At 42.5% G+C, this 14,251-nt stretch overlaps 1 protein-coding gene across 4 annotated transcripts in view; it reads left to right on the forward strand.

Moving 5' to 3' along the window:
* The first annotated feature begins 786 nt into the window (after positions 1 to 786).
* RASGRP3 (RAS guanyl releasing protein 3) overlaps positions 787 to 14,251 on the forward strand; it is a 106,845-nt gene continuing 93,380 nt past the window's right edge. For all 4 annotated transcript variants that reach the window (XM_044261759.1, XM_044261758.1, XM_044261762.1 and 1 more), the window contains exon 1: positions 787 to 1,029. The gene's annotated coding sequence lies outside the window, so the exon portion shown is untranslated. The remainder of the gene's footprint in view (positions 1,030 to 14,251) is intronic.

The following is a 14,251-nucleotide window of genomic DNA, read 5'->3' on the forward strand; positions in this document are numbered from 1 at the left end:
TTCCTCCCCACTTGAATGATATCAGGCAATATCAACATTTAGATCTGTCCATCTGACATGTGAAAAATGAGGTCTAATTTTTATTTTATGGCATCTGTAATTATGAGAGAAGTTAAACAACTTTGAGTAGCAAAACTGCGGACCGCCTCTAGTTTAATGCCGATGGATGACGAGTCTATAAACTTCGCTTCATTGTTTCTTGTAAGGCAAAGCATCTACTTTTCTCATCCACCTGCTGATATCTTCTGTTGTTGAACCTTGCCTCCGAAAGGATGAAAAGAAATCAGTGTGGTGATCCCTATCGTCTGCCCCCTGCCTCGTCTCCCCCAGGAGTTTCATTTTATAGATCATTCCCTTGGGAAACGAAGGTGACACAGGTTTGTGGATGGTATCTTATATAGAAAATGGTACATCTCCAACCCCCAGCTTTGTTGGTGGGAAATGTCAATTTAGCACAACCAAGATGATAGAAGTTAAACTTTGACTATGGTACTGTGACCAAAGCTGAATTTCCCTTAGCTTGTTTATTGGTATTCACTTGAAAGAAACACGCACACACACACACACACGCACACACATGCACACGCACGCACACACACACACCTCAGACTGCTTTTTGAAATCAAATACATTTCCTGCCTTCTTCTTTCCTCCGTGCTCTTACGACCAGCCTATTTATAGCCCAGGAAAGGAAAAAGCTCCAGGGGAGGCAGGAAAACTAAGTTCAGAAAGAATAGGAGGAAGTGTGCCTGCCATGTAGCCAAACAACCTTTAATTCATTGAGCTCAAAGCTTAGCAGCTTCACTGTCGTCCTGAGGCGTAAACAGCTTGCAAATTTGAAATTTTTTCCTCTTCCCACTTTTGACCAGTGCTGGGGCAGTGGAGGTGATGGCAGCGTTTTAGAAGACAGGACAGAAATCTCTAAGACTTTGCATGCATGGAAGAGACGCTTGGGAGGGGTTGGAGAAGCGGAAAGAGATAGTTCAACAGAGGAATAAGCTGGAAAAGAGTCCAAATCTGGGAGTGAAGGTAAGTGTCATTTTTAAGACCAACCATTGCTGTGTCTACATGCATATCGGGAGCAACGGGTGTCAAATAGAGACAGTGTGTATCCTGTGAGGGCATGGCCTCACAAAGAGCTCAGAAGCTTGCTTCTATTTCTGAAGAAATGCAGAAACCAGTCTCCATCATGACTTCTTCAGTTTTTAACAATGATAAATTTTTTTTTTTTTTTGAAATCGTAGTTGTTTCCTTAAGATAGCTTTAAAGTATTCTTCTGCTTCATCATCACCAGGGAGTAAATAGTATAAATAATTTTACTAAAGATCATTTTTGGAAAATAATTTCTTGAGTTTGTCTGTCCAGTCCTTTCAAATCGCTACTTAATAATCTGTATACCATTCCTTCGATCACTCCTGGCTTAAAATACATTGAAATCGGCTCGCAAGCAAACATAGTCAACTTTAGAAAAGTTGCTTTAATTAAAAGTTAAATTTGGCAGAAAAGTAAGCAGAGAGAAAGTTGTTGTTGTTTTTAATACAGAGCTTCTTTTCCTGGACATTCATTTTCAGACAAAGGAGAACCTTCCAGAAGCACCAAAAACATCACTGACCAGCTCCAGTGATAGAAACTGTTCGCAATAACTATTTACATTTAAGTTGTGATTTCAAAACATTCATGTCGCGTACATTTTCTGAGTGACCTGAAAATTGCCCCCGGGTTTGGAAGAGGAAAGGTGGAAAGGGAATGGGTTAAATCCAAGAACAGTCGATGCTGCCCACAAAAACTTGGAAAGCTCCTAGGGACATTCCAAATTCTTTTAACATTCCTTGCCATCAAACAAGTACGTTTGTTTAAATGATGCACCGTATTTGCATCCACTGCTGAGAATACCCACGTTTGTGTCCTGGCGGAACTTGATTAATGTTGTCACAAGGACAGCGAAAGAATATGTTTCTTGTGGTCTGTTGACAAGAAAGAGCAGAAGGAAACGTGTTGCTGTTATTTTGGCTTATCCCAGTTTGAGATTGGTATGTTTAGAATCTGTCGCAAGGAGATAGCAAAGCTGGGAGCCAGAAAGGCTGAGGTCACCAGATTGTGACTGGGGCGAGGACGCCAGGACACGGATCTGTCTCCACGTGGAGTCCGCTGGCTGCTCTCTTCCCTAGGAGAATTTAAGGGCTATTTTTTTTTTAAATTAGAATATTAGAATTCATTCCTTGGAAACTCTAATCAAGTGTGGTATTCTTGACTAGGGAGAACAAGTTTTCTTCATTGAACTTCAACTGTACAAAGAAAGAGGGAAATAAAATTAATCTGGATAAATATGGTAGATCTGAAGAGACAAACTCTTAGCATGCATTTCCAAGACATTCCTGTGCTGCAAAGTTATTTCTGAATCTGTTTTCTTATTTCTGCAAAGTGAAGCCCCAGGTAACGTCTTTAATTGCCCCTCCATGTGGGTCTAGTGATAGAGATGGTGCTGACAGTGATCTTGATTTCTGGGAACGTTGAACTCCCTGCTCTTAATGGTTTCAAAACAACTTTCTCATCTGACACATTTGTATATTTACATTACCAGAATAAAAATGGTTTAAATACTGTTGAAGGTTTAAATAATAGAGAAAATTTGGCATTATGCTTTTTATTCTAAAAATATATATATTTTTCACTTTTAGAAACCTTATGGTGGGTCATTGGTTTCTGGAGGCCCCACAGATGATTATAAATATATTCATGAAATCCCAGTCATTTAAAATAGATTTGGGGGGAGGATTGTTGAATCGTTTCACTGGTTTCTTGATGTAATTTCAAGCTCCTCAGACTATTTGAAGGTAGAGTTAGCCAATTTTTTGAAAAAAAAAATGGTCAACTTTTTTTAGGTTTTCTGTTAAATAGAGATGTATTGCTGGGTTTCCAACGTGACTCTTATGATTGCTCTGTGTATATAGGTCTCATGATAGAGCCACCTCTGGCCCTCCCATTTAAATACAGGGGAAATCAGATTATTGAAGAGATAGTGCGAAGTGTTGAGAGTCGGCAAAGTCACTGCATGTGATGCACGATTTGTGGAATGTGTTGGCGTGGAGTGTGGGGAGAAGCATCCACCTGGCCAGGTGCCGTGGAGGGGGTCCCATTTTGGTTTTAGTTTGTCTGTGATAAGTGGCCTCTGGAGGTTTTCTCATCCCCGCATACCCCTATGTGACAGGTTAGCAACAGCACACGCCACCACCAAAGCATATTGATTGAGTTTTCCTCCTTATCCAGCAATCTTTACCTTTGCTAACTCAGCATTTACTCAGAGAAAGGGAATTATGTAAGATACAAAGCCCCTGACACCAACTTCTTGATTCGTATTAACTAAATGAACGATGTAGATGGTGGGTACTGGGTAAATCCTAATCCAGGCGGGCTTCCTGGAGTGCTGAGGCTGAGTTGACTTGCAGGGCAGAACAGCTGATGACTAAAGAGACAAGAGTGTCCAGAACAGGATTGGAGCCGTGTATGTGGGCTTCTGCGCAGGCCAGTGGGACAGCAGTATTCTTGATGTACCCAAGGAAGAGGACTGCCAGACGGAAAACAGGATTCCCAGTTAAATGTGAATTTCAGTTAGACAATGAACTTTTTAGTATATCTCTGTCCTATTGCACAGGTGTGTGTGTGTATGTGTGTGTGTGTGTGTGTGTGTGTGTGTGTGAGAAGCCACTGCACGGGACATACATGTTCAAAAATATTATTTGTTGTTTATCTGAAATTCACACATACGTGGGTGTCCTCTGCTTTAATTTCCTAAATCGGGCAACCATAGTAGGAAGCTGTGCATCAACCCTTGGTGGGGGCTGAGGCAGTGAGCATATGGGGCCAGAGAGAGGCATCTGCAGGAGGTTCGGGGTCAGACTGGTGGGACTGTGATGCCGGACAGAGGAGTTTAGAATCTAATTTAAAGCCACTGGGAAGCCACTGCGGGGCTTTGGAAAGGGAAATGACATCAATAGAATTTGCCTGTTCAGGACAGGACCTGGTGGGGCAGAGAGAGCAGGTTGCCAAGGCCTGGGCTCTGGTGGCCGCAGAGAGACGGAAACCAGATGGAGACGCATTAGAGAACAAATCGACATGTTTTGTAAACTAATTGGTGATGGTTACAGGAGGAGAGGAAGCATCAGAGAGGATATTGTGTTTCGTGTTACGTTTCTATTCTAAGAAATAGCCAATCAGAGGGATAGCAGCAGGTCAGGGAGTGAGGCGGGGAGATGAGGATTTGGGTTTTAGAAGTCTTAACTTTGATGCCCTGATGGGACAGCCAGGTGGAAATCCAAAGCGAGCAGCTGGAAATGGGAAACAGCTTAGGAGGAAGGAGAGAAGCAGAAGAGATGACAATGGGCCAGCCTTGATTGGGCATTTCCTTCATGCTAAGACTTTTCTGTGATGCTCCCAGCCGCCCAGGCGCAGGCTGCATCGCCAGCCACCTTTTATAAAAGAGGAAATGGAGGTTTGGAGAGGTTAAGTAATCTGTCGATGACTCCTTAGCTAGCGAGAGACAGTGAAAAGCAGGTGTAGGAGGCCCAAGCCAGCAATCAGCTCTGAATTCCCCTTCTGCATCTGCAAGGATCTAAAGGCACCAGTTGTTCATGCTGTCACCCGATTTTTAGCTGGATTCCTGGTCTTTAATTTTTTTTCTAACTGGTAGCTCTCAGAATTCTGCACCTTTTGGTTAATCTCCCCCAAAAGGGAAGCATGTATACTCAAGAGAATTTCGTATTTCTTTACTTTCATGGTTATTTATTTCCAAAATTGGTTTTACCTTCCGTGCCTCGTGTTTTACTTTTCCTTGCTTATCAGATGAGTAATTATGCCAAAAACAGGCCTACGAATGTTAAAAAAACAAAACAAAACAAAAAAACAACAAACTTCTTTCTCTGTCCCTGGCTGTCCTCTAGTGGCCGTCCCCGGTAATGACGCCCGGGCCAGGCAGGGACAGCGCTGGCCCCGGCTAGCAGCAAGCTTGTTAGGAAACCGAGTTCACAGAATCCCTGCAGAAACATCTGTGAGCTTCTAAATGGTTTGGAGCCTAGTTGTGCTAGGAGATTCTGGAAAAGGTCTTCGTGGAATTATATACCCCCCTACAGTTGGTGGGCCTGAAGGGTCTTTTGAATAGATATATTTCAGATTTACCTTAAACTTTGTAACCGTGAAAAATATGTCACTTCTTTATCTTGTTAGGAGGACACATATTATCAAGTTTGGTTATTAAGCTTTTAATTCACATAGGTGCTTTAATTGTTAAGAAAGTTTCCTAGGCATTTTATTCTAAATATTTACTTCAAGATAACACAGTATAGTTTTTAGTCAAAAGTGAGTAATCTCTCTCTTAGGAATATATCCTAAGGACATATTCACAGATATTGAGACCAAAATGTATGTGAAAGAATGCGTATCTATTTGTAATGGACACATTTTGGACAAATATACAAAATGAGGAAAACATCAAATAGTGTTCCACAATGTGGAATTTCACATAACCATTAATTAAAATAGTTAATGTTTTTAGTAAATGTTAAGTGAAAAAGAAGGCAAAACATTATATACATGGTGCGAAGTCTTTTACCTAACAATTGTATATGTTTATATGAAAATTAGTTACCTAAAAATTTACATATCAAAATATTAGCAATAGGAATCTCTCCTTGGTGGGATAATGGGGATTTTCATTTTCTACTTTGTTTCCAGGATAAGCATGTTCTTCAAGATAAGCATGCACTAACTACTCTTATAATCAGGAACAAAAACCAGTGTGTTTTAGAAAAGTGAGGAGTTAAGTCCCAGGGTGGATTTCTTGCTGTCATGGCTGACAATAACATCTGAGCTAATTCAGCCCCATTTACGGCCCCTTTGCCCAGTAAAGAGCTGTATCCTGTTTGTGACAGCATAATTCATTGTCATGGAAAAGATTATGATGCACTGGCCTGGTCTGTGACTTCACTATATTCATCAGCAACAGGAAACAAAGACACACACTTTTTTTTTTTTCATAATTGTTTTAGTAATAATTGACAATTGGAGGAAATGAATGGCAGAAAACAATTATGGGCAGACAAGATGGTCAGCAGATCGGACTGGGAAATGCAAAGGAGCCAGTCTCAATTTTATTCCTGCAACAATTTCAGAACATTACAAAGATGTCATTGTTTTGTGTTCAATCCACTCCTGAAATCACTGTTGTTTTTACCAGCAGTTACACAATTCTTTGCTGGCAGCAGTGACCCCCCCCCCAAGTATGCTTTTGATTCAGTAATCTGGTAATCCCACATCAGGTTTTGTGCTGAACTTTTTGTGTATATCAACACTTGGGGTCAGTGTGAACTTTTCCGTGTGTGTGTGTGTGTGTGTGTGTCCGCTGACAGTGCTTCTCTAATAATAAACTTGCCATTGGTTGTCCATACCTACAACTCTAAAAGCTTTATTTTTCTATTAAATGTAAAAAGTTCAAATTTATAGTTCTATTTTCCATGAAAGGATGCCTGGTCTTCCTTTTATAAGCAGTGGCTGGGGGAACAAACAGCAGAAACTCAAAGCAAGTGAATTCTTGATTCACTCGCTAGTGGGATGGGCACAGTTAGCAACCACAGAGCTGAAATGAAGCCTGCGTTATCTATTAGGAAAGAGCGAAGGAAGGCGGGTGTTGCATAGACTACAGTAACATTTCTCTTCCCTAGTGGCTTATGCCCTTAAGTGTAATGTCACTGTCAGGTTGGGTACTCTTAAAAGTCTTTGGGTGGATCAGGAGGGAGACAAACCATAAGAGACTCTTAATCTCACAAAACACTTGAGGGTTACTGGGGGGAGGGAGGGTAGGGAGAAGGTGGTGGGGTGATGGACATTGGGGAGGGTATGTGCTATGGCGAGTGCTATGAAGTGTGTAAAACTGATGATTCACAGACCTGTGCCCCTGGGGCTAATAATACATCATATGATAATAAAAAATAATGAAGTACATTCTTTGGGTGGAGAAACTAAACACACAGGGCATGCTTTCACTTTTATCCCAAGTCAGATTCTCCTCTGGTTACCCTGATTGGAAGCACAGTTCTGCAGCAGCTCTGGCTTCCAATCTTAAAGACCACTTATAGGCCTTGCTGTTTGTTGTGAAAGCTTCTAGACCAGGGCTGTCCAGTAGAAATCAAATGTGAGCCACAAATGTCGTTCTGTATTTTCCAGTCACCACATTTAAAAGAAAAAGAAAGAAAGAAAAGAAATGGAATTAATTTTTTGAAGAGCTTATTTATTTTTGAGAGAGAGAACGAGAGCATGAGCAAGGAGAGAGAGAGAGAATCTCAAGCAGATGCCACATTGAGCCGCTTACAACCAGGACCCTAAGATCACAACATGAGCAGAAATCAAGAGTTGGCCCCTTAACCACTGGAGCCACTCCGGTGCCCCCAATTAGAATTGGTCTTTTAAATGTAGTTACAAGGGCGCCTGGGTGGCTCAGTGGGTTAAGCTTCTGCCTTTGGCTCAGGTCATGGTCTCAGGGTCCTGGGATCAAGCCCAGTTTGGGCTCTCTGCTCAGCAGGAAACCCGCCTCCCCCCCCCATCTCTCTGCCTGCCTCTCTACCTACTTGTGATCTCTCTGTGTCAAATAAATAAACAAAATCTTTTTTTAAAATGTAGTTATATAATCCAACATATCAAAACATCATCATTTTGACATGTAATCAATATAAAAGGTTATTAGTGAGATAGTCTACATTTTTTTTTTTTTTGGACCAAGTCTTTGACATCAGGTGTGTATTTTACTCTTAGCACAGATCCCCATTGGGACGAGGCTCATGATAGTGGATTCAGCAGATCTGAACAGAAGAGCTAGAATTATATCAGCAGCATGTGAAGCTTGGTCTGTGAGATCCTACTATCTGTTCAGGACTCAGTTTTTTCCTTTGTGATCGATTCTGCTGGCCACTCTTACAGGAATCAGCTAAAACTGAAGGACTGAGAAGCAAGCAAAATCTTGGCAGTTTTTGAGTTTCTTCCTTTAGAACAATTCAGCTCTTCATTTAGACCATGAAACTAATGGATGCCCCAATTGAGAAGAGGGTAATAGAGGTTATAAAGTTCCCTGTTTTTGAAATCTGGGTTACATGATGGTAAGAAGCTTTACTTCTTAATGTTTTCAAGTGAGTTTAGGCATAGGAATAGATTTCATTACATAACCTACGACGTATTTCCAGGAAGCATTATAAATATTGTGTTTCTAATAATGCATACAACTTAGTACAAAGAAAGAAACCTTTAGAAATTCATGCACGCAAGCACACACACACACACACACACACACTCCTTCTAACATTGTGATCGCTTGCTGATGTCTTTTCGGCATTCTGCATTGTCTTATTTCAAGAGTAGGAAGTATGCTTCAATAATCTTGTATAACTCTGATGCCCTGGGGACTCGCATGCCAGTCAGCTGGAGCGATAAAGATAGCTGTGTGTGCTAAATATGGGGATACAAAAATAGAGCCAGTGGAAGTGGATCAAACTAAAGGACTCTGTAGGTTCTTGTGGCCCCGCCCATGGCAGAGAGCTGGAGACGAGAGCCCCGAAGTCCTGGCAAAGAGTCCCAGTCCCCTGGACCCCTCATAGTTTGGGTTCATTTCTTATTCTATGAGGGTCTGTTTATAAGAGCTAGATTGAAAGCAGTCAGAAAACTCAAAAATCAAAATAAAACTTAAAGACATTTACAATGTAAATAATGACCATCTATTACGGGATTTACAAATTGGTAGTGCTCCAAAAGCCTGTTTGTAAGAATTTTCTTGGCCCTCCACTTTCCATTTTTCCCACAGAAACAAAGTCATTAAAAAAAAAAAGAAAGAAAGAAATTCATAAATAGTGATGAGCTATGTGCACCTAAAATGCTGTGTACTGGGGTGCTTGTGTGGCTCAGTTGGGTAAGCGTCTGCCTTTGGCTCAGGTCATGATCCCAGGGTCCTGGAATCGAGTCCCATGTTGGACTCCTTGCTCAGCATGGAGTCTGCTTCTCCCTCTGCCTGCAGCTCCCCCTGCTTGTGCATGTTCTCCCTCTCTCTCTTTGACAAATAAACAAACAAAATCTTTAAAAAATAAATAAAATAAAAATGAAATACTGTGTACTTACAATGAAATTATTACAATATATTTATATTCACAATATATCACATTATTATTCGTTATTAAATCATGATTAATATAAATCTTTTATATATCATATGTTATATATTTATAATTTTTATAAATCTGTATTAGCTAAATTATTACAATGTATTTATCATGAAATGCAGTTACTAATATATCACTTCTGCATGAGTATATTACATAATACATTAATAATATGTTAATAATTACATTCCATTAATAGATTAATAACCTGTGAATAATTAAAACAAAAAAAGAATATGTAGAATCAAGGCACACGTCACCTTATATCCAAAGCAACAAACACTGGTAGAGAAGGTAGCAAGTGCCAGGTGTCCCACTGGGTATGGGAACAAGTGTAAAAGATATACCTATTTTGTCCCTTAATGTCGGCAGGAAAGCAAATTCACTGAAGAATGAGAAAACAGGTGGAATTCTTTTCTAAGGAGGCTGCCTTACCTCTGTGACCTGCCGGTGGAGATGGCCTTTTCATCACTAGGGACCCTGCATCTGTGTTTCCCCTGCAGTTTCCAGGGTGGGAAAGAGGAGGCAAGCGAGGCATGTGCAGCCGGTCTCTGCACGTAGAGGGCACTTTCTGACTCTGTTTTCTGCATCTCCTTGAGCGCCATGAGCTCTTGGATCTTGCGGATAGGACCATGGCTTTTTCTCATCACCAGTAAATGAAGAGTGTGTGACAAAGTGAGACATTAACTGCCCTTTGGGCAAGGTCAAAGGCCGCTGGTTGGTTTCACAAGTCAACAAGAGAATTCAAGGACATGCAGGTGAGTGGAGATTACGTCCGTAGCTCAAGAACAGGAGCCTCGTCCAGGAGGATATAGTATGCCTGTGACCTCTCTCTTCTAGAATGCCTTCCTGTCCTTCCTTCTGGTTGGGACCTGGGGCTGTCTCCCTGGGCAGGGAGGTTGGCCAACAGAGACCAAGGGTGGGTGCTGTGCCACGTGCTGCTCAAAGAGGCAGGCCACGGCTGGGACATGCACATCTGCGTTTCCTGTATCCGAAACGACCCCTAACCCTCCTGTCTGATAAATTCATCCTCTCTCTCAATTTCTTTGGATTCTAGGACGTTTTCTTTAAAACTTTCACGTTTCTCTTTGCTGTGGAAACTGACTCAGACTACCTAAATCTGCTGACCTCACGAGTTACCCATCTGAATTTTCAGATTCTACCACTGAAGCTTTCAATGTGTCTTCTGGCACATAACACCTTTATTTTCTCATTTCTCTTTCAAGATTTTAAACACATTAAATCAGCCACTCTGTCCCTAACTCCACTGAAAGTATAATGTCAGAAACTTTCCCAATGATGCAGGAAATAATCTCTTTCCACTTTTATTCCTCTCGATCCCTGCACTATTTAATATCCTAAACTTGTCCTCTATTGAAATCTGAGATGCCACATTGTTCCTGTTTTCTTTCAATCCTGACGAGGATTTCTTTTTTTCTTTGCCCTCAAACGCAGCCATTTACCAGAGATCCTTTTCTTTCTAAATCCTTTCTCCCTCAGAGAGCTCGTTCATGGCTTCCATATGTAAAGAACTCTGAACTCGCTTCTCTGGCTTTAAGGGGATTGTCACCTGCATTCTAGGACCAGGTGTCGGTCCGTATGTTTCTACTCGATGTTCCATCATCACTTCAAACTTAGCACGTCCAGGATAAAAATCTTAACCCTTCCTCCCTTAGCTACGCAGCCGCCCTGTGTTCTTTCCTTTGACGGTGACATCATCCCATCTGGGTTGGAGCCATCTTTCCTCCATCTTGCTCTTCACCTCCTGGTAACCCAGTAGATTATCCTTCCTGTGGAATGTGTCTCACATTCAGCTCCTCCCTTCCTGTCACCAATGCTTCTCTTCTTCGTCCTTTTTACCTATACCCGGGACTTTGTCAGTCGCCATCCAGCTGATTTCCTTCTCTCGGGCTCTCCCATTCCCCCACACTCACCTCTCCACATCCCTGAGAGCATGATCTATCTTGGAGGGTGTTACACTTTGTGAAGTTAACATTTGTTAAGTAGAGCCCTATAGAGTTGCTGGATGGTGAGCAAAACAGAAGACCACAACAGAAACTGAAATAGATTTACTACTCACAGGTTCTGGAGGAAGCGTGCCACATAACTTGAGGGGCTAAACAAGGAGGTCAAGGCGGGGTGCAGGCACAGGACCTGAGCACACGCCTTTGTCAGAGGCTGTGGTTGGCCTGCTTTGGGGTTCCTGGGCTAAGGCCTGATCGGTCAATTCAAACCACAAAGTGTGGATTTTGGTAAGTTCCACCAGGTCTTATCTAAGGGTAGCAGGAGGGAAGGCCCTAGGAGGTGGGGGAGACTATTGATCACAAGGGTCTTTAGAGAAGTCCTATCAGGAACTGATGTTAACCTGTCGCTCTGCAGACTGTTATCTAGGGAAGGCCCTTGCGTGAGGGGCTGGTGTCCATTAGCTAAGCTCTTGACACAAGGCTGCACACGACTGGGATCTCAGCCAAGGCTCAGGGAATGGAAATACATTCAGCAGAGCTACATTGGTTATAAGAAAACACGTACGTCATGGAAACACAAGTAATGAAGTGGAGAATGGCAGGGGCCTCTCTCCAGAAACTCGATGATCAGAGCTGAAGGCCATGAATTCTGGAACGTGATGGTTTCTGCCCCATTCCTCAGAGGCTCTGCTCACCTCCTCCCACCCCGGCTGCTCTTTCTGTCTCTGCTTCACCAAGCCCAGCATGGAGGACGTCCACGGCTCTTCGTTTGAAGGTTCTTTTTATTCAAGCGCTGATCGAAATGGATACATCTCTTGCTTTCCACTCCAAATTCTTTTTAGAAAGAATCTGACTATCAGACTGGCCTAAACTTGCCTCAGGTGTCCATTCCTCGCCTAGTCCTGTATAACATTGAGAGGCGAGTCCCGGGACTAATCCAGAGGGTGGGGGCCATTTTCGGAAGAGAGGCTCGTGCTTGTGAAGCTGTGTCTTACACACCTGGCCATCGGGCAGAATAGAGCATTTTATTTTTTTTCCTTTTCTTGGCCAGACCCTAGCCAACAATGCGTCTCCTAACTTTGCCTCTTCTGACGTGTTATAACATGCTCTCTATCACAAGGTGCTTGGTGATATTTCTTTCATTCAGTCGTTAGATGCCTGGTTGGTTCATCTTCTAGGAGTTTCTTTTCTCACCCACTTAATTATAAATTCCTGGAGGTATAAGGCATAAGAGGGTCTCTGGGACTGGGAACATCCAAATGCTGGTTATCATGTAGATAAAGAGAAAAAAAATTTTAAGAAGAGTGTGATAAGAGTTGATCTTATTTTTCTTCTCTGTGCTTTTCTATACTTTTCAGATCACTTGTGGTGAACATGAGTTTTGAAATCACACAAGTCACTTTTCAAAAACCATAACTATTCCAAATAGGAGCCAGTCGATCCCCGATACCTCGACGTAAAGTTGGGGTTATCTGTTGACTTTTCTAAACTGGGTTAGGCATATAATCCTGTAATTTAGGAATATCCTATGGGAAGAGGAATAGTTTTGAAATCCGGAACACAAGACGGGGAAGGGTGGCCTAGGTAAAGAGCCTGGAGGAGGCCTGGCCCACAGGGAACTACCAAAGAGTGTTGCGTATGATGAAGAGTGAAAGTATATTGTACAGACCTTGAGTTTGCTGCTAAAGGAGGGTGTAACACAAACATTTAACTCCTCTTCTGCTTTCTGAGATCCATTCGAAGAGATCACAGGGCTTGGTGTGTTGTTTTGTTTTTAAGTCATAAATAAGTCATAAGACAATATTTAGGAAGCTAGAAAACAGACAGTTGATCACTAATTCAACAATAGAAATCAGAAAATTAATTCATTTTGCACCAGAGCACACGTGCACGACCCAGGAGCTAGTTGCACCAGCCACCCCTGAAATTGTAGCTGAAAATGAGGACAATTTGAAGACTGGTTTGAAATCTTCTTAAAAAGTGGCTAGCTTGGGGGGCGCCAGGGTGGCTCAGTCTGGGAAGCGTCTGCCTTTGGCTCAGGTCATGATCCCGGGGTCCTGGAATAGAGCCCTGTGTTGTGCTCCCTGCTCAGCTGGGAGTCGGCTTCTCTCTCTCCCTATGCAACTGCCCCTGCACGTGCACTCTCTCTCTCTCTCTCAAATAAATAAATACAATCTTCAAAAAAAAAAAAAAAAAGGTTAGCTTGGGATGCCTGGGCTACTCTGTCAGTTAAGCATCTGTCTGTCTTTGGCTCATGATCCTAGGGTCCTGGGATGGAGCCCCAAGCCCTGTGTCAGACTCCCTGTTCAGCAGAAAACCTGCTTCTCCCTCTGCCTGCTGCTACCCCTGCTTGTGCTCATGCCTGCTGTCTCTCTCTCTGTCTCTCTCTGACAAACAAATAAATAAAATCTTAAAAAAAAAATAAATAAAAGCACTTTGGATAGGGCCCAGCTGAGGGCAGGCATTTTTTTTTTAATAGCTGAAACTAGAGAATTAATTGAAGGTCAACACCAACTCTCTACGCCCCCTCATCTCCTAGAATGGTATAGGCCAAGCAGATAATGTGAGTGCCGATAGGTTCTAGGTTTTGCGTCTTAAGATTTGGCCACAGAAAAGGATGTTCTAGCTCCATGTCTGAAAAGCATGGGGCGGGGACTCATAGTTTAGGGAATCATCTGCCTGAATCCAGTCAGATGTTCATCCCTGAAACACTCAACTGTGGCCAGAGCAAGAGAAGTATTAAGACTACTCCCCTTCGGATCACATGCCCATCCCTGGACCAGTGAACACTGCCCCAAACACCAAAGCCGTTCCAAAGGTAGGAGGGGCAGAAGAGATTGTCACTAAGAGTGGGCATGTTAGGCCCATCATCGATGTCAGCTGAAACTCTGTGGCCTCCTCTGCAGGCAATGGTGTTATGCAGGCAAAGGTGCTATAAAGCCTGGAAGCCGTCTTACCAGTTGTAGGAAATGAGTACACTTTGCATTCCCACAATATAATACGGGGTTCAAAGTACATCATTTTATTAGCTTTCCAGAAAGACCTATGAGACAGATAGTGTCATTTCCACTTTCTTGATGATTAGGGGGACCTCTA

This window comes from Neovison vison, chromosome 8 (assembly GCF_020171115.1).
Source record: "Neovison vison isolate M4711 chromosome 8, ASM_NN_V1, whole genome shotgun sequence".
NCBI lineage: Eukaryota > Metazoa > Chordata > Mammalia > Carnivora > Mustelidae > Neogale > Neogale vison.